The following is a 19,093-nucleotide window of genomic DNA, read 5'->3' on the forward strand; positions in this document are numbered from 1 at the left end:
CCAGTGTTGCCACCATTGTTTCCAATGCACTGAAACTGATGTTCAGCTCACAGTTTCCTGGTTGTAATCTGCTGATTTGCAAAAATGAGCTGATCAAGATGCTCTTCATTTTGTGGTGCAGCAGCTGTTCATGGCCATCGAACACGGCTTGTCTTTCATGTGGCTGTCACCACTGCTGAAACACACCACCCACCACCTCGCTGTGCTCACATCCACTGTTCGGTCTCTGTAAACATTCACCAAGTGTTGATGAATGTCAGTGGGTGCCATTTTTTCCACATGGGGGTATTCAGTGACACACCTTTGCCTCATGCACACTTCTGTGTCAGACGCCATACTGCCTGACTGCCCCCTGCTGCCCTCTGTCACATGGCAACAAAATGTAATGGAGTATTGGTGGGAAGGTTCAACCCCTGCTGCCATACCACCACCATCTGCCTCTGACATTGTGGGCCAACATAATAATATAGGAGTCATTACTTTCAGAACAGCCCCTGTGCTTACCTTGATGAGATTTCTTTCCCAAGATTACGATCTTCCACTTCAGTTGATTTGACTGGCAGTTAATTCTGTTCTTTTGACAACATAAAGTATCAAAATGTTTGGGCACATGCATGAAGCCATTCTCCAGATCACTGGCTCACCCACATGCATTGCAGAAGACTGAAATAGCAAAGATCTCAAAATTAACTCTTGGGAAAACTTGTCTGTACAGTGTGGTTTGCATTAAAATACAGTTCTTTGCTTACTAGTCAGAATCTGTCCTCTGAAACAGAGCTTACTACAAAGTCACCTCCTGATGTACAGTTGAAAAGTACTGCACAAGAATGTATCTATTTATTCCACAGAATAAAGATCAGGCTGAGCTAGGAATTGTGTTCCTGTTGTCTGCTATGAAGCAGCATAGGAGCAATGACAACACGTCAAGTCAAGAGTCTGATGAGCAATTCTGACCACCTGTTATGCCATGTTGCTAGATCTTGGTTTCCTGTGTAGCTAGTGGAAAAGAGTCTTGGTACCCAAGTTAGGCATGTAGAGAAGTCAGTCATGCCTACTTGGTGTGTTGTGACTGCTGCTCATGAAAGGTAGGAGTCTGAATTACTCCTTGCTTATTGCCCTTTGATGCTGTTGTAGATGAGATTTCTAAGTTGGGCTCTTATGTTAGGCACCATGAACATGGCACTGAAACTCTCAGCCTCTGAAGGACCTCCTGTTGCTTTAGAGTCATAGGCAGAGTTTGCCACGTACCTCTAGTCACTAGCAAAGCTGTCCTCTTTCTTTACAGTGTTTGCACAGATACGTGCATTTCAGCAGTGTCACAGACAATTACGATGATGCTTCCAGTCAATTTATGCTGCTGGCCACAGTCTGGCTAGCCATGAACTGTGTCTGGAGACTAGTGGCAGAACTGGATCATGAGGGAAAAAGCTGAATTCAACATACTGATGTTGCTGAAGGAGGACATTAATATATATAGAACCTTTCTTCTTTTGCAATAGGAAAGTCTTTTTATGTGTGGCTTCCCTAAGATCCAAATGTGGCTGAAAGGACTCCCTTTTAGACTTGGGCATATGAACTCCAACAGAAGTCCACTAGCTGATAGAATGCTTAATCAAGGTAAGTTAGGCCTAATTAATGAAAGTATTCATTCTTCAACCATTCCTGCAAAAATCAAAAGAAATATTTTGCTTCTTTTGTCGTTCCAGTTGAAAAGCTTCTAGTGTAGCCTGCACCATTAAAGAATTCCAACTGCTTTTCAATTATACCTTCTTCCTCATTTCTCTACATTCCACCTCGGAGTGGTGAATCTTTAATTGCCACAATTTTGCTGGTGCTGACAATAAAAGGACAGTCTTCTGACAGCTCTGGGGAGCCTTTAATTCATGTTCCTTCTTTGAATATTTAGCTAGCTAGCACCAAAGATGAGATGCTTGTTTCTCTTTCCCAAGTTTCCCCTTTTCCAAGCTGACATTTCTGTCTTGATAATGACAGACTTTGTCACCAGACTTCCTTTTTTCTGACCCTGACATCAAGCTGTCCTTCAGAACGAAGATGGGTCCTAGACTTAGATACCTTGGCCATGGCCTAGTCTTGGGAATGGCAGGAACAGATTGCTTCTGCGCCTGCATCCATCAGCCTCTCTAGTATTTTTAAGTCATTTGAAAGCACCTTTGCACTGATAAGGGTGGAAAGCTCAACACATTTCCTTGTGCCCTTGTATGCACACTTTCTGATTGAAATCTGGAGGAGGAGTTGAGCAGTGGTTATGAATTTGGCAACCACAAAGATTCTCTTATAGACCCTGCTGTGTAAGGGTGCAGACCAAGGTACAAAAGCACTCCTCTGGAGATCTTGATTTCCTTAGATAGGGATGGCTGAGTTGCATGAAGCTATTCTGTGACAGAGATTGAAAGCTGTCTGCACTGCCAAGTGTTTTGTTTTTTTTTTTTCATGCACGATTCTCTCCCACAATTTGTTCTTCACATGCAACCTGTCACTATTTGAGGTGTTCTGCTTTCCCTCTATGCAGATAAATAGACACACCAAAAAGATGGACAAATACACCGGCACCAACGCAGTTTGACTTAGATCGCTTTACAGTAAATACGGAAGTCCCTCTGAAGAAGCAGGAGCATGGCAACAACTGTAATCTCAAGGTTTAGGTTTTTATTATTTTTTTTAAGCAGAAGTATCAGCTGTCTGCAGTTCAAAGTGAGGGGTTGAGGGTGGGGGACTTATGCTTCCCATTTTGCTTTTAAAAAGGTCACAGTGAAAGCATGTGATTGAATATTTTGCATGGAACTGCCTATGACAAAGACAAAGACAAGGGGTTTGTCAGAGTGCTATGAAAAGAGAGTGAGAGAAAGGGAGAGAAAGATCTGTGTTAGATTTTTGAGGTATATTTGAAAGAATGAAATAAAAAAATGCTTTCAAATCCTCGGGGACTTTCCAATTTATCAAGAAAGACACATTCTTCCTAATGAAAGGTTACTGACCTTCATGAATGTGACAGTTCAATTACAGCCCATTCATATGCAGAGCAGCCGTTGATAAAGGATTTAAGAAATGTGACTAGCATAGCAAAAAAATAAAAAATAAAAAAAAGAAGGGAGGAAGTGTCTAGAAAATTATTTTTTATTGTGGAGCAAGAAATATAAATAAGATTCGGTTAGGTAGTAGAACCTTTTCTTCTCTGGCCCAGCAACCCATTAGATTTGCTTCAGTGAATACATTGACTTTTTTCCTCTTTTTCTACTAATATTTCTGTCTTTTTAATCCTCTGAACTACTAAACCTAACAAATCATAAAGCCCTTGGGGTGCTGAGATGCAAGGTTTCAAACATTTTTTTCCTCTGACTGGCAGAGAAAGCTGGAATGTGTCCTAATGTTATTTTAAGTGCTTGACTAGTATTTAAACTCTTAAATGGATGGAAAGTTAAAGCAGCAGTGAATGCACACGCACATACATGTACCCCCCTTCCTTTTTCTTCCACCTTCTTCTCCCCCCGTCTCCCCCCACACACTGAGTTTGGCCTCTCCAAGGTTGTTAATAGCCAAAGCAGATATTGGCTAGACTCTCTGGAGCCAGCCTTCAGCCAATGGAGGGTGACACCTGTGAGCTGATGTTTGTTGAACTCCTCCAGGTGTAGGAAAGATGCTTAAATTGACATAAGGCAGGAGCTGTAAGAACAGGCAAGTATGTCACTCATACATAGAGCTCTGTGGAAGATCCCAAGGCCAAGTCATTGCGAAACAACTAGACAGAAAGAAAAATGTTTCACTTGCTTTGAAATAATTCCAAAATATCTGTTTATCTATCTGCATGCATACACACACTCATGGATCTAGGCCTACGTGCACATGAAGTATTCCCACAAAATAATGCGAGGTGCATGCCCCTACATACACAAGTACAAACCAATCTTGTGTTTCAAGGTGATGGCAAACAGAGGGTTGTGGAGGTAGGTGAGGACAATCCTTTGCTTAGAGTAAACTCTCACAGGTGGCCCCAGAAGGAGTGGCTGTGGAGGAAGTTTACTGCTGACCTGTATTTATGTTAGGTCATGATTATGTGGAAGGCATTGTCTTCCAAAGAGCAGCAAGCCATATTCTTGATTTGAGGCAAGTGCTCAAATCTAAGTGCAATCAAATGGGTGTAAAGAAGTGCTGCAACTGTCTGTGGAAGGGAGGGCCAGAAGACATTTCCTTGACCTCTGCTCAGTATCTGTGAAATGGCACGCTTGTTTCTGAGAAATTAGAAGCTTGGTTAATTGGCTCTACCTCCACCCAGATACTGTGCTGAAATTTTCCACAGTTTTCAGGCAGGGTAGGACTGCAGGAACTGAGGCTGTGATCTTTGCTCTTGGTGGTAGGGGAAATATGGGCAGAAGAGGCTGGTGCACAATGGCTAATTACAATTTCTGGGAAACAAGAACCCCTCTCAGTACTTTAATTCACTGCATTAGATGCCCATCTTCCCTGACTGGTTGCTGAATATCAAGACTTATCCCTAGTGGATATTTTGAGCGCCCTGCTGAAAATTGTCTAAGTTCTCAGGAAGGTCGGTCTTGAGGGGCCTGTTCTTGAGGTTATGAGGCTTTTCATCAGTAATCATCCATTAGTACTGACTTTCAGCCTCTGTTGCCTCATTTAGGCAACAAATGATCATTAGGTTTAGGTGATCATTGTAGAGGAAAGAACACTTCCTTGTCCTCAGTCTAATTTTAGATCAAGGGCTGGCATGGAATCGGCTTTGGCAGCTTAGAGCGATAATGTCTCATAGTGAGGTATACAAATAAAGTAATCAATCTGTCTTTATTGGTTCTTTCAGATAACTTTGAAATGCATAATTGTAGGGTATTGAATTATGGAAATCATAGTAGAAATTACTGAGATCCCTTTGGAATCGTCACATTCTCACTTCTCTTTTAAGCAGAAGTTCATCTGATCAAAGGGCATTTTAAGGCAGACTGTTTTATTCTCCCTTTTGTTTGATGCATACCTGAGACATTCAGGAGGGTGTTAGAATGCCCTAGGAGAAAAGAACCCACTACATTCCAGAAATATATGTTCCCCAAAAGCATGTAGATGCAATGTAACAGGCAACCCAGTGTCCATTTTGGCAACTCTGTATTTTTTGTATGCTTCTTGTTCTGGTACTAGAAGCTGGTCAGGCACTGAGAGATGACCATCTCCCCGCCCTCAGCCTTCAGCTGCCTCATGGCTCAACAAGATAGAACCAAGGCCCTTTGGCCACAGGAGGGGAGCTTCCTACTAATGTACTCACCACTTGCTTTTAATCTTGAAAAGAAAAACAAGATAAAAGAATTGAAAATACTGACATTTCAAAGGCCAGAAAACCTCTTTCAGATTCATTGTAGGTAGGGTTCCAGTCCAGCAGAACATTTAAACACTAGAACATTACTTTTGCTGAACTGAGGACTGAATCAATTGTATTTAACACTGAAAGAGTACAAGAACTAATCCAAGTACACCCTATAAAATTCTGTGTCATCCCTCAAATATGTTTTCTGCAACCTGCTGCAGTGTATTTGGATTATGATGTGATATAAAGAGTTTACTGGAATTCATCTGGGCTAACCTGGGCTAACCTCTCTGCAGTGTTTTGTCTTTGTCTCTTGTAGATAATGCATGCCATCTAGACTTTTTTTTTTTTTTTGCTTGATAAGATCCACAAAACAAGACTATAAAAATATGGCAGAGAATATCTTTACTGTTTTTCAAAATCAGGCTTACTTTCCACCACTAGTAAAATATATTTAATTTACTTCCATTGGCCAGCGGACAGCTTGATCAACACTAATGTTTAGATCAGCACCAGATTTAGATTTTTAGATCAATGCTAATTTTTAGATAGATTGTTTTCATGGAGATTTCAATATTCAAATTCAATAAAAAAACCTCTTTACTGAATGCAAAATAATAATTATCAGTACCAACATCATGAGAACATTTCTGATCATATTTGCTTTGGTTAAAAATACCATCTTTGTTTTCTGCTTGCATTTAATTGGCAGGGTGCCTTTAAAGTTTGCTCTTGGCCCTGAGACTTGAAAGTGCAGTCAGGCATGTGGCTGAGAGCAGTGCTAATAGGCAGCCTGCATAACCTCACCAGCTAAAGCTCACAGGCTATGAAGGGGTTGTTCAGCAGGGGAGAAACACAGCCCGCTGCCGCTCAAGCTAGCATGAACTTTACATATTGCATGCCTTACTGATTGATTAAAAATGTAGTCATCCTTAAAGACAAATCACCTAAGGACTTATAGTAAATCGCAAACAGAAAGATGGTTTCATAGAGTGTACTTTTACGTAATGGGCTCTTCCAGGATGAGGACTTTGTTTGCAAAGTCAGTGAAAGTTGGTTGGTGACTCTTGTTAGCCTGCTGGTTGAGGCAGGTTCTCAGGAATCAGCTCACGTGGAACCCAAACTGCACCTGAGCAAACACCGGAAGGTGGGGAAAGAATTGCTTTCAGTTTGCAGCCACAAAAGTTAAAGTGACTTATGCATGTACCAGGGGGGAAAACTTTCTCTCATGGCAGATTGTTTGATAAGATATGGCAGAAATTAATTTTAGTGGAGCTAGTAAATGTTAATTACTGCCCCCTTTCTAGCTGGATTTTAAATGTATCTGGAGCAGTAAAACGAATCAAACCCTCTGTCTCTCAGTTGCTCTGATGTTGTCAGTGACCTGGTAGGAGATGATATACAGGAAAGTCTGATAGATTTGTGTATATATTCAGTCAACACAAAAAAGAATAAGTAAAGCAATGTACCTGACAGCCCACGTGCTTTTTATGGTAGGCTTAACAGTATGTAGTTACAGTTTCAGCTCAGCATGAAGAGCATCAGGGACAGAAGAGCGGGTCAGCATGCAAAAGCACATTGTGTCTAGGCCAGCAAAACAGCTTCTGAAAGAGTATTCAATCCATTCCATTGATAGTCAGTCACTGGATCAAACTCAACTGATTTTCTTACATGAAGTAAGAAGAAAAAAAATTCCTTTTCTAAGCAAATGTGATGCTACCGGTGTGTGCTAGCAGCCCTCTTTCTGTTCAGGCAGATTTCAGTGTGGACATAAATTCTTTCAGGTGCAGCTAATTGAAACTGTGCTGAAGAAGACAAAGGCACAGTGAGTGCATGTATTATCTGTCTGGCCTTGTGAATACTTCACGTGTTAGGGTAGAAACCACTCTGTCTACAGTCTTACATACATTGATACTAAGAACCGGACCCAAACAGGCAATGTTGGCTCATATCCAGAAACTATTACAACTATATGTGTATATATCAAGCTTGAAGTGTTTAAAATGACTCCAACTCTGGTGTATCAAAGTGTCTAGAAAACACATTTCTTCAAAAGAGCCTTTTCTACTTTGGAAAAAGCAAGAAAAATAGTAACAGGCAAGATATGTTACAAAATCTGGGCCTCCATCCAGGAAAAGCGCAAGTTTCCAAGATCCTCACATTTTTACATTATGCCTTATATTGAGGTCAAATCTTTTTAAGGTGCACATTTTTCTAATGGGTTCTTGAAGAGGAAACAATGTGGGTTCATTTCCGTTCTGTTTCTTTATAGTGCGTAAAGGAATCCTGTGATATTTGTTTTTTAAAGGGTTGCGGCTTCTTTTTTTCCTGTAAGGTTCTACTCTTGTCTTCTGGTTTGCAGTGCACCACCTTTTAGGGCTGAGAATTGTGGATCTCTCCTTCAAGAGGAAGGATACTGAAACTTGAACAGACTTTCTCTGACACTTTTTTTAGCAATCAAAGAAAGCCTATGAACACTTGAAACTTTGGAATCTTTGTTCATTTAAAATGGGTTTTGCTTTCATTATAACTCTTAACCCAATCAGTTTTCCAGTCCTCCACAGGTCTGGAATGAGATAATGAAAGCATGAAATTTCTACTGTCTAAAAAGACACTGGGAGAATAAATCCCTTGAAAATAACATTAATAAAGCAAAAAGAAAAACTGAAAAAAATCCAGTCCTTTTTAATACCATTAGGATAGCCCTTAAAGATTTTTGTCAGATAAAGTAAAATCTCCACAGTGAGTTCAGCAGTTCATCTCTTCTGGCTGCAATGATGGAATGCTCTGCTCTCGGTACCATCCCCTTATCAAGCAAACTGGCATTGGCACAGGTTGGTGTCAAGGGCTGCTTTCTTCTCTCCTGGGTTCTCTTGAGGGCAGTGCTGGGATGGCTCCAGCTCGGGACTGTGTTCAGCCTGCCAGGCAGCCAGTCCTGTCCTACTGGTTTGTGCCAGGTGACAGTTATAGCGGATACATTACATATTGCTGTTTGCCCTTGGCCTCACACTGAACACTCTGATGAAAATCCTTTCCACTTATCCCCCCGCCTGCCACAGTTAATCCTATGCAGCCATTCTTTTTAATACTGCATGTGGATACATGCAAAATTCATTACTATGATGCCTTGTTCAGGTTTATCTTACTTTCTATTTGCCTTTGAATGTAAGGAGCCCCAGGGATTTCGTATTGTGGCACATACTGACCATTCAGTGAAGCTATTAAGAAAAGAGAGGCAAGATATGGTGATGCATCATCTGTTGCTAGCCAGTCAGCTACATAGTTTAACAGTGATGCTATTCTACTTTTTTCTTTGCTTGACTCATGTTTTTCATGAATCATTGACAGAGCTGGTATCAATCTCATGCAAGAAGGTAACAGTTTCCAGTGTCTGCTTTATTATACACTGGTAGCGTGTACATCCATCGCACAGGCTTTGCCTGGACGGAGATACTGTTTGAACATTTGCACATACTGACAGTCTGACAGATGGAGAACACATTAGATCTACCACGTATGTGCTGTGCAGATGCCCCCAAGTCCATCCTGAGTTCATCCAACCTGCTGTCTGTGCAGGTTGGCTCAGTGCAGCTGTATTGGCCAGCCTTGGCACAAGGAGTGCTGAGTTGGGCTCCATGGTGTGCTCAGTGCAGTTGGATATCTGCAGCCCTGGTGAGAACCATGTTACTGATCCTGCTTGGACCTGTCTGTAGGGCAGCCAGCATGCCCAGGAAAATGCCTCAACACTTATTTTCCATTAGATTCCCAGACAGATAAAAGCAGGTTTAGAAAGTCTTGTCCTGTGCAGTTCTGGAGCACTACAAAACCATTCTACCTTTGCTCCATGCATCTCCTCTCCTGAAGATGAGGTCAACAGAATGGGCAAAGCTAAAAGAAAATGATACTTTTGGGTAATTCCCAGTGACTGGAATAGCCCTGCAACTTGCTAAAGGCAACATAATTTATAATGAAAGCTGAAGAGATGCAGAAGAATCAGTCCTTAGGTTTTGGACCTGGACACTTTACGTGGTGAACTCCGTGCATTTCCACAGGATTTGCAGAACTTCATCGTTTCCGTGTTGTTTTTTGTCCTTTTCCTGGATTAAGTGGTAGCCATTAATCTTAGTATCTCATATTAAGAAATCTTGGAAGTACATGCCTTCCACTTCTGCCTTGTGTTAGAGCTTGCTTTATATACAGTGAAAGATAAGAGGTTTATTTTCTCTGTTAGAGATTGTGTGGGTAAGAGAACATCCAATCTGTCAAACTCTTCATGACTAATAAATATTAACTTCTTCAAGTTTCTAATTACCTCATTTTTAAAAAAATCTGTGGCCAACTACTTAAATATTTAACCATCTGCCAAAAAGCACTCTTGGAGGTTTATTCTACAGCATATAGGCAATGCTGTAGAAAATGGAAATTATAGTAGTCTCTAGATTAATATGACATTGATTTTTTTCCTAAAGTCAGTAAAGATTGCCTGTTTAACTTTGTCAGGATCTTCGCATAATGACACCCTAAATATTCCTCCACTACAACATGTTGGAAGTTCAAATCAACACAGAAAGGTTACAAAACTCCCTGTGTTAGGATATTGAACAGTTAATTAACCCATGATGAACACAAGGGAGCTAGACATAGAATATGCCCATTGCTTCTTCTATGTGATGCATCAACTGAACACAGTAGGATGCATGCAGAACAAGAATAATGATACTCATTTTCAATTCAAGCTTAGCAAAGCAGATGTATACCAGCTGGGCTCCCAACTCATCATCTTCTCACTTTCACTTTCCTTTGCATTCTTTGCTTCTCTTGATCTGGCAATGTCTGTAAGACTGATACCTTGTGGGGAAAAAAAAGGAGACAAAGACTTTGAAATGCCAGGCAGCAAGCAGGAACAATCCAGACGGCAGGTGATATTTCAAAGCCTCAGGTCAAGATGAGTCATCAAGCCCTGAGGCTTTATATCACTTCAGATTGCAAGAAGCCTCTGAATTCCAGAAGCTAACTGACCTCTTTAAAGGTGGTAACGAATAATCAATATTATATTTGATCCCTTGCATGGAGGTATTACAACAATGAAGGCACTATGCCTTTTGAAAGGAAGAATAACATTTTAATCTTACACAGTAAAATTGCCATACTCAAGAGTACTTCCTGGCTCCTATGCTTAATTATGTAATGGCATTCAGCTGGACTACAGAGGCCTCTTGCATTAAGCCAGGTTCCATTGAAAATAAAATGCCTGAGAGGAAATGTTTGGACTCTGGGATCCTTTGCCACAAAGTTTCTGAGAAGGATCCCATGCTGTATCATTTTTATGGCATTCTGTTCAGGACTGGGCAACCAAAACAAGACCATATTCAGTGCAAGGGCTTCTGATTCTGGGAGGAGACAAGGAAGACTTCGGGTCTAGTTTCTCCAACAGGTCAGGGAAAATGCCATTCAGTGAGATCTTCCAAAAGGCTATAGAAGAGACATATGGAAGGTCAAACTTATCTCCTTACCCCTTGATCCTTCTCTCTCATCAATTATACTTTCCCTTTGCTGTAATAATAGGATCGTCTTGTGAGACAAAAGATTGAGAGACATCAGCTTGAGCTGCCCCCTTACTGGTCAGGGAAATCAAAATATCTTTTGACAACAGAGTAAGCACATATGGACTTATGTAGCTGCATTTGCTATCCAAGCAAGGCAAGGAATTCAGGAAGAAGTCCTGGAGCGCTGACTTCCTCCTTCAACATGCTGGTGTAATGTTTAGTGTGTTTTGTTTTACTTTACGTTTTAGTTTACGTTTTACTTTTTCAGAAAGCTCTGAAAGGCTCTCTTATGAGTTAGGATCCTGGGATGACTGCTACATTGGCTACTGTTTCAATTGTACTGTACATGAGGGACGTGTCCTTCTTGTCTTCTAGGTTGGTATATGTACATCCTTATTGGTTTATATAACAGTTGTTTCTTGTTCATAATGAAGTGCTAATTCAGCCTTGGGTTTGGAGCATGAGATTCTAATACTGTCGTTAACAGTGCACCAAGGGCATACTTCAACACTAAACCTCTAGTAATAATCTGGAAATGGACTTCATACCCCCCCATGCCTGTAGCATAGTCCATTAGTAGAGCTTTGGCTCTGGTTGTATGTTGTATTAATGATTAAAAGCTCCTAATGCATTGAAGAAGCAAAGCAGCTTCATTTCCTGTCATTTTTGGCTGTTGAGGAGTAAAACTTGAATGAGGCCTCACAAGTAGCAACTTCATAGGTTCTCCAGATGAAGAGTCTTGTTTTTATTATCTTTAATGTGGCTAATGATTCCAGGCTCTATTTATGAGGTACAGCGTTTACTTGCAGATTTCTTTATTTTCTTTTCATGGTGTTTGGCACAGACTAGATAAAATTGGAAATATATTGTTATTACTGTTGTAGAGACTCCTAAATTTACATTGAGAAAGAAGAGCCTTTTGAGATGATCAGAGACCTACTATTAAGTCTCAGGGATGGAAAGGCTGGCACCAAACCACAATCTGCTGGAGATCTGTTAAAACAGGTATCAAGCATGCTCTGCTCTCTCAGTCCTACCCCTCACTTGAGGGAAATTTGCATCCATATTGCTATTAGAAACAAGTATGTATGGAGAGAGTTATTTCATGATAAGAAACTACAACACTAGCAACGCTTTCTGACCTTGAACCAATGCTCCTTCGAGTTGGTGGGAATGTGTATGCTGCCAGTGGTCAGGCACTGTTACCTTGAACCTGTTTGTCCTTTTCAGCTCCTGTTCAATACCAAAGACTCCATAGCTATTACCACTTTTCACTGACTTTGCTTTAATCATAGAATCATTTGCATTGGAAGGGACCCTTAAAGGTCATCTAGTCCAACTCCTCTGCAATGAACAGGGACACCAACAGAAAGATCAGGTTGCTCAGAGTCCTGACTGACCTTGAATGTCTCCAAGGGCAGGGCATCCAGCATATCTCTGGGGCAACCTATTCCAGTGCTTCACTACCCTTATCATAAAAAACTTTTTTCTTATATCCAATCTAAATCTTGCCTCTTGTAGTTTGAAATGGTTTCCCTTTGTCCTATCACAACAGACCCTGCTAAAGAGTTCATCCCCTTCTTTCCTGTAGCTCCCCTTTAGATAATGAAAGGACACTATCAGGTCTCCCCAGAGCCTTCTCTTCCTGACTGAACAGCCCCAGCTTTCTCAGCCTGTCCTCATAGGGGAGGTGCCATCCCTTGGATATTTTTGTAGCCCTCCTCTGGATGTGCTTTAGCAGGTCCATGTCTTTCCTGTACTGAGGATTCCACATCTGGACACAGTACTCCAGGTGAGGTCTCACCAGCACATAGTAGAGGGGCAGGATCACCTCCCTTGATCTGCTGGCCACACTTCTTTTGATGCAGCCCAGGATACAGGTGGCTTTTTGGGCTGCTGGGATTGATTGCTGGCTCATGTCCAGCTTGCCATCCACTAGTACCCCAAGTCCTTTTCGACAGGGCTATACTCAATCCTTTCATCCCCAGCTTGTATTGGTAGCGGGGGTTGTTGCAACCTAGGTGCAAGACCTTGCACTTGGCTTTGTTAAACATCATGACGTTCTTCTTGGCCCGCTGCTCAAGCTCGTCTAGGTCTCTCTGAATGGCATCCCGTACCTTGGGCGTGTTGACTGCTCCACAGAGCTTGGTGTCATCAGCAAACCTGCTGAGGGTTCACTTGATCTCAATGTTGATGTCACTGATGAAGGTATTAAAGAGCACTGGTTCCAGTACTGATCCCTAGGGACACCACTTGTCACTGATTTTCATCTGGATATTGAGCCATTTACCACTATCCTCTGGGTATGATCTCACAACCAGTTCCTTGTCCATTGAACAGTCTACCCATCAAATGCCTATCTTTCCAATTTAGAAAGAAGGATGTCATGGCGGACCGTGTCAGGGGCCTTACTGAAGCCCAGACAGATGACATCAGTGGCTCCACCCTTGTCCACTGATGCAGTTACACCATCATAAAGGCCCCTAGGTTGGTCAGGCAGAACTTGTCCTTGGTGAAGCCATGCTGGCTGTCTCTTATCACCTTCTGTGTCTTGTGTGCCTTAGTACAGTTTCCAGGAGGATCTTCTCCATGTAGTTTGAGGATCATGGACCTTTACTTTAGCCTTGTTCTTTTCAGTCCCTTGATTTCAAAGTTATTCTTTCCATCTTTACAAACTAGTCAGATCATTTTCTGTAAGTACCCCAACTAAATAAGGTCTTCCAAAAGCCAATCTCCCTCAAGGTATTAAAGTGCAGGAAGAAAACTTCACAATTCTAGAAACAGAATTATTACTACAGAAGAAGAAAATGTGAAAGATACTAGATGTCTAAGCTCAAAATCAAGTATTAGTTTTCTCCTGTTTCTGTATTTGCCAGTTTTTCCTTGTTTTTTTGGTAAATTCTGCTGTTCACTGTTGGGCTTTGTGTATATGTTTACATATATATGTGTGCGTGCGTATAATACATAAACATCTATGTATCTGTGTGTGTGGTTTATATACATGTATGAGAGTGTAGAGATATACGCCACAGTTTGCTTTAAGGTAAATTTATAGTAATTATTATTAGCTGAAACAACAGAAGGGAGGAAATGGATATGTAAAGGACAGAGCTACTAAAGGTTCTGTAAAGCATCAGTAAAGGAATTTGTATTGTCTCTCTGTTTCATAAGGAAGTCCATGACTGTACATATAATCAAATCATGTTAATTGCAATGAATGACAATGAATGCAACCCTCTTTCAATTGATGATAGATTTTCTACAGATAGTATCGGTAGGCACAGCAGAATTGAGATGCAATGTATTCCTTCCCCAGAAGAGAGCTGCAGAATCTGAGTTCTGCACTTGGAACTTTTGACTCTTTTTCACTTGCTTTGCTACTCAGGTAATGCTATGAACTTCGGGAGAGCTTTTGTTTGGAGTTGATTTTTTTTTTCTGTCTCTTTCTTTTCTTGCTTTCATTGAATGTAAATGAAACATTCTGACTGCCGGTGGGGGGAAAACATAGAAATAAACAGAAGCACAGCAAAATTTCATTTAAATGTTAAACAAAAGCTGGTCTAACCCCAACTCAGGTCATGCCCTCTGGGGCTGTCAGGTCAGTAGCAGCATGTTGCCATTTTCCTGCAAGCGGCAGCTACTGTGATAGCTCTTGGTACAAAAACAGCTAGGAAGTTTTAAACTGGTTGGAACACTGGTTGAGTCCAGTTACGGCAACACAATATTTGGCACAAGCTAATTAACCTTACCATTTCATGCAGATTTTCTGAACTCTGTGTCGACATAACCACTGCTGTTTCACAGGTGTTTTTTAAGTTTAGCTATGGGTATGCAGTGGCCTGCACAGCATTGCAGCGTGCACGTGACTGCCAATTGGGTGCACACTTTGTGTTAGTAGGCTTACGCTGAACGGGCCCTGCTGTTCTTCTGTCTCCCAGGAGAGATATGTGAAAAGGGAGCAAGGCCCTAAAGTGAGAGCATCCTGGGTTATGGCCAGGGAGGATGTATACTGCAGTGGTTTTCAACAAGCCTCCTCATAGAGACCATTTAAAACCTCTGTAAGAACAGATTTGATGACTCAGTTATGCTCAAGGCCTTCTGCTACCAACTGTTGGCTACTCAGGTGGATGGAAGAGTCTGAAAGGCCAATCTGCAAGCAAATAGTACCTTTCTGTGGATGATACCTTTGATTTCAATATTCACTTCTAAATCACTATTCAATATAATATTTGCGGACTGTGACCTAGATGGCTCTGCCTGGCTTGAAGGAAAGGACTCTTTCCTGTGGAATAACCTTTCTTATCTCTGTGATTAACTGTTATAAAACAACAGGCTTTTCTCCCATGTTTTGCTTGCATAGTGATCTCTCCAGTCCATCATATTTAGACTTAAAAAAAAAAATGGCAGGCAACATTCTGAAGACGAGGTTTTCATTAAATAAAAATGCATTTTATAAGAAAAGGCTTGAAAAGTTAAAAAGGAAAACAGAGTCCATTTCAAGGCTTTACATTTTGAAAACATTGATGAAATTAGTTTTCACTGTTTTACCAGCACTACTTTCAAGCTTCCTTCCCACGCTGCTGTGCAAGTTACTTGCAGAGTACCCAGGGATACAAATCCTCAGCAAGCCTGACTCTTCTTTTTCTCTGACAAATGCTCATGCTGTGAAAGAAGAGGCATTCAGCTGGTCTGGATTGAGCAGGCTGTCAGATTTCCCCAGAGAAGTTACCATGGAAGGAAGCTTCTTCAAAACTTTCTTTAAAGTGAGGGCTGTTAATCAAGGCCGTGGTGCTCTCATTAGAGAGGGGAGGAACCATTTAAAGTCAGGAAGCTGCAGTATGTGAAAGTCATGAAATTGAAATGAACGCATCTTTTGCCAGCTGGTTTCACACCCCCAGTTGGCAATCTGCAAAGGTTTAGAGGGGGAATTAAATCCTTTTTTTCAGCAGAAATAACTATTTTTGTGATTATCATATAGATTCCATGAGCTACACTTTGGTCCTATCAAGACAGGCAGGCAGCTGCATGAGAGGTGGAAAGAGAGAAAATGATTGAGATGAAATCACCAACAACAACTATTGCAGGCAGCAAAGCAGCATTGGATCCCAGCCACAGTACTTCTGCAACCAGGTGTGAATGAGCCTGATGGGATGTCATTATGGAACCTACACCGGAAAAGGTATGTGGAAAGCTTTCTGATGTGGGCTCTATTTCAAAGAAAAAACACAGATTCCATCCACACTTTAATTGCTTTTATTGTACTTGTTTTGCTCTTGGGGCTAAGATTGCCTTGAATAAAACAAGATTAAAAAAGTAGAGTGAAATAACACTCTCAAATGGAGTCAAATAAAAGAGCTTGGAGAAGAAAGGGTTTGTCCCAGTGTCAGTCTTCAAACAAGCTGGAAGGCCTGAACAGTATGGGCGACTGAAGTTCCTTATCGCTGTTTGGGGTACAGTTCTGTTCTTATGTGTTTTTCCCAAAAGCCACTTGCCTTCAAATTCCACAAAGCTTTATTAGAGCGGAAGCAGGGCAGTATCTGATTTTGGTCAGGAGACTGCTGCTCGAGTCCAAAAACGATGACTCAGCTCACCTTTATCAGCTCTGGGCACAATCTTACCTTCCAAGCACAAACGCTACAGCCGGGTTTCCAGCTGCAGCGCAAATCTGTTTTGTGTATCAAAGGTCAGGATCGAGTCCTCAGCTGTGAACTGCAGGAGTATAAATACTTTCTGGCAACTGGACTTTTGTTGTCTGGTGTATCTTCCAAGCCAACAATTGTAGCGCCTGCTGTTTCTGATAGTGATTTCCCCATCTCCTTTTGGATTACTGGAAATACATCCCTGTGCAAAGAGCACATGTATCTCTTGAAGTACCAATTTGTGTCCCGTTGTGATTATTTAAGAAGTGTCTGGGAGCCTTTTAGGGACTCAGGCCTCGGGATGAACTAAAGATTAGTTTCTATTTACTGCAGAGCACCAGCAAGCATGCTAGCCAAACATCCCTGGCAGGAAAGCAGAGAGCAGCAAACTGCAGCACTCCAGTACCTTGCCAGTGGTGTGGCTTGAGGGCTCAGAATGGCTCTGGCTGTGCACACAGGTAGAAGAAGGTCAGTATATTTCTGTGTTTAACAGGAGGTTGAGAAGGAGAGAATAAAATATGTATCCTTTTTGAGCACTCTTAAAAGCTGCAGTAATTTTGATGGGATAAAATAAGGACTACCCATAATCTCTAAGCGTTGCTTTAGAAGTTACTGAATATCAGAGAGAAAAAATGCTTTTCTATTTAGAAGATGGCACATTGGTTCTTGAAGGCTCACTAGCAAGAATCCATTGTGTCACCCCATTTCTCCAAAGAACTCACCTGTGACCATTTCTTCTACTGTGAAATAGAAATAAATATGCTCATGTCATGGTTTCAGAGGCTGATACATTTCAACTTTGTCTAGAAGACTCCACTGATTTGTCCAGAAAAAAAGAAGGGAAATATCCACCGTCTCTGTGTTGTTGGTTTGCAGAAATGCTATGGAAAAACTGCAGATCAGTAGTACACAACCTTTTCAGAACCCATGTGTCATTCTGACAACTTTCCAGGACCAAGGGCGGCAGACTTAATCTGCATACATATTAACATAAATTTACATAGGAATTGAATCAGAGATGAATGCACACAGTTGTTATTATTGTGTATTTACAATAAACTGCACTGTAAGTGTTGACAGCGCTTCACAAAACAGAGAGGAAGACAAAACATTCTTTGAGAGTCAAAGAGTTAAGTGAAGCACCATTTTTCTGAAAATGGTTCTTCATGTGTTCCCAAAAATTTGATATGGCCACAGGCATTGAGGAATGCAGCTTTGAGACTGTCAGATGTCTACTGCATTTGCGTGAATAGCAGATTGAATCTGATCTTTCACAGAGAGGAACATGCTGTGGTCTGTGGTTTGGAGGGACCTTGATTTCTTTGGGGACAGAGGTAAGGATTCTGAAATTTGTGCACCCTTGCCTGAACTTGTATCTCAGCTCCTACTTTTTTTTCCCGAGTTCTATCTCTCTGAGATCCATATAGCAAAAGTTTCACTTACCTTACATTTCTGTTTGCTAGTTAACTATTTCTACACCGAAGCAGGCATTTCATAGTTTGTGATGAAAGAAAGGCTGCAACAATGCTGTGTATTTGAGGGCAAGATATGGAAAACCTGCAGTCTCTTGGTATGGGAAAGGCAGTAATGCACAGTAGGATTACAAGTACGGAACTTCCATGCAATTTCACTCCTAAATAAAGGAACTCCTCTGAAAAGATCTTCAAATAGATGTGTTTATGATGTGGAGCAGAAGAAAAAAAATTCTAAGATTGATTTTTTTTTTTCCAAAATTAATCAGCAGTGGGCACTGACATTTAATAAAATGGCCTGTAGCATTCCTGGCCATAGAACACCCTGGGAAAAACTCCAAACTGCCAACACAATTGCTGGATAAGCCTGCCTAAGGGACCTGGGGGGTACTGCCAGGAGAAATATCCCCTTTAACTTTCAGCCATGGTGAAGCTGTGTATTCATTACCAAAGAGGTGGAAGAACACCACGATGTGCTCTGAATACATCGTTTAATGAGCTTGTTTAGACTTTGGAATTAACTCTTATTTTGACCATTATATCTGATGCCTTTTCTCTTAAGAAAGTGCAGAATAATAGGGAAAAGAAGGTATGTGTCCAGCACAGCCCTTTCTGTGCTGTGATTTCGGGGATCGTGTTGTTCAAGATAGAGAGGAAAATGAATGGAACTGTAAAACCATACACCTATCAGTTCAGATAAGTCTGACTTAGATCCAGGGTTGAATGTGGCATCTTGGGATACTTCTTGTTTAGAACTAAGTGGATCCCAGCAAAGGTGTGGGGGGTCACACGTGGTGCAGGTGTAAATCAGAGTAAGGTCCTGCATCCTTTGCAGGAAATAAACCAAATGGGAACTGGATGTTGTTCAGAATGTCTTTTGACAGATATCTAACCTCCCTTCGAATCATAGGAATGAGAGAAAAGCAGCTATGAACTGGGTCTCAGATTCCCAAACAGTTTGCCATGTCAGCCTAACCCATCACCCTGTATCAGCTACTGCTCACATGTGAATTGTTAGCCTGTAACGAGTATGACTTAATATAGTAATGCAATTTATCCTCATGTTTTTTTTCACTCCAGGTTATCTCTGTGAGCCTAGGTCTAAAGAAT

General features: G+C 41.3%; 1 long non-coding RNA gene across 34 annotated transcripts in view; it reads left to right on the forward strand.

The window, feature by feature from the left end:
* The window catches only part of LOC110393160, a 267,894-nt gene that overhangs the window by 218,202 nt on the left and 30,599 nt on the right, over positions 1 to 19,093 (forward strand). For 29 of the 34 annotated variants that reach the window (XR_002434842.1, XR_002434849.1, XR_002434843.1 and 26 more), the window contains 5 exons: positions 1,500 to 1,617; positions 2,531 to 2,657; positions 15,851 to 16,051; positions 16,845 to 16,979; positions 17,789 to 17,845. This is a non-coding gene — a long non-coding RNA (uncharacterized LOC110393160). Of the gene's footprint in view, positions 1 to 1,499; positions 1,618 to 2,530; positions 2,658 to 11,756; positions 11,878 to 15,850; positions 16,052 to 16,844; positions 16,980 to 17,788; positions 17,846 to 19,093 lie in introns of all 34 variants that reach the window. The other 5 variants (XR_002434854.1, XR_002434836.1, XR_002434824.1 and 2 more) reach the window with 5 other exon arrangements.

This window comes from Numida meleagris, chromosome 2 (genome assembly GCF_002078875.1).
Source record: "Numida meleagris isolate 19003 breed g44 Domestic line chromosome 2, NumMel1.0, whole genome shotgun sequence".
In the NCBI taxonomy this organism is placed as follows: domain Eukaryota; kingdom Metazoa; phylum Chordata; class Aves; order Galliformes; family Numididae; genus Numida; species Numida meleagris.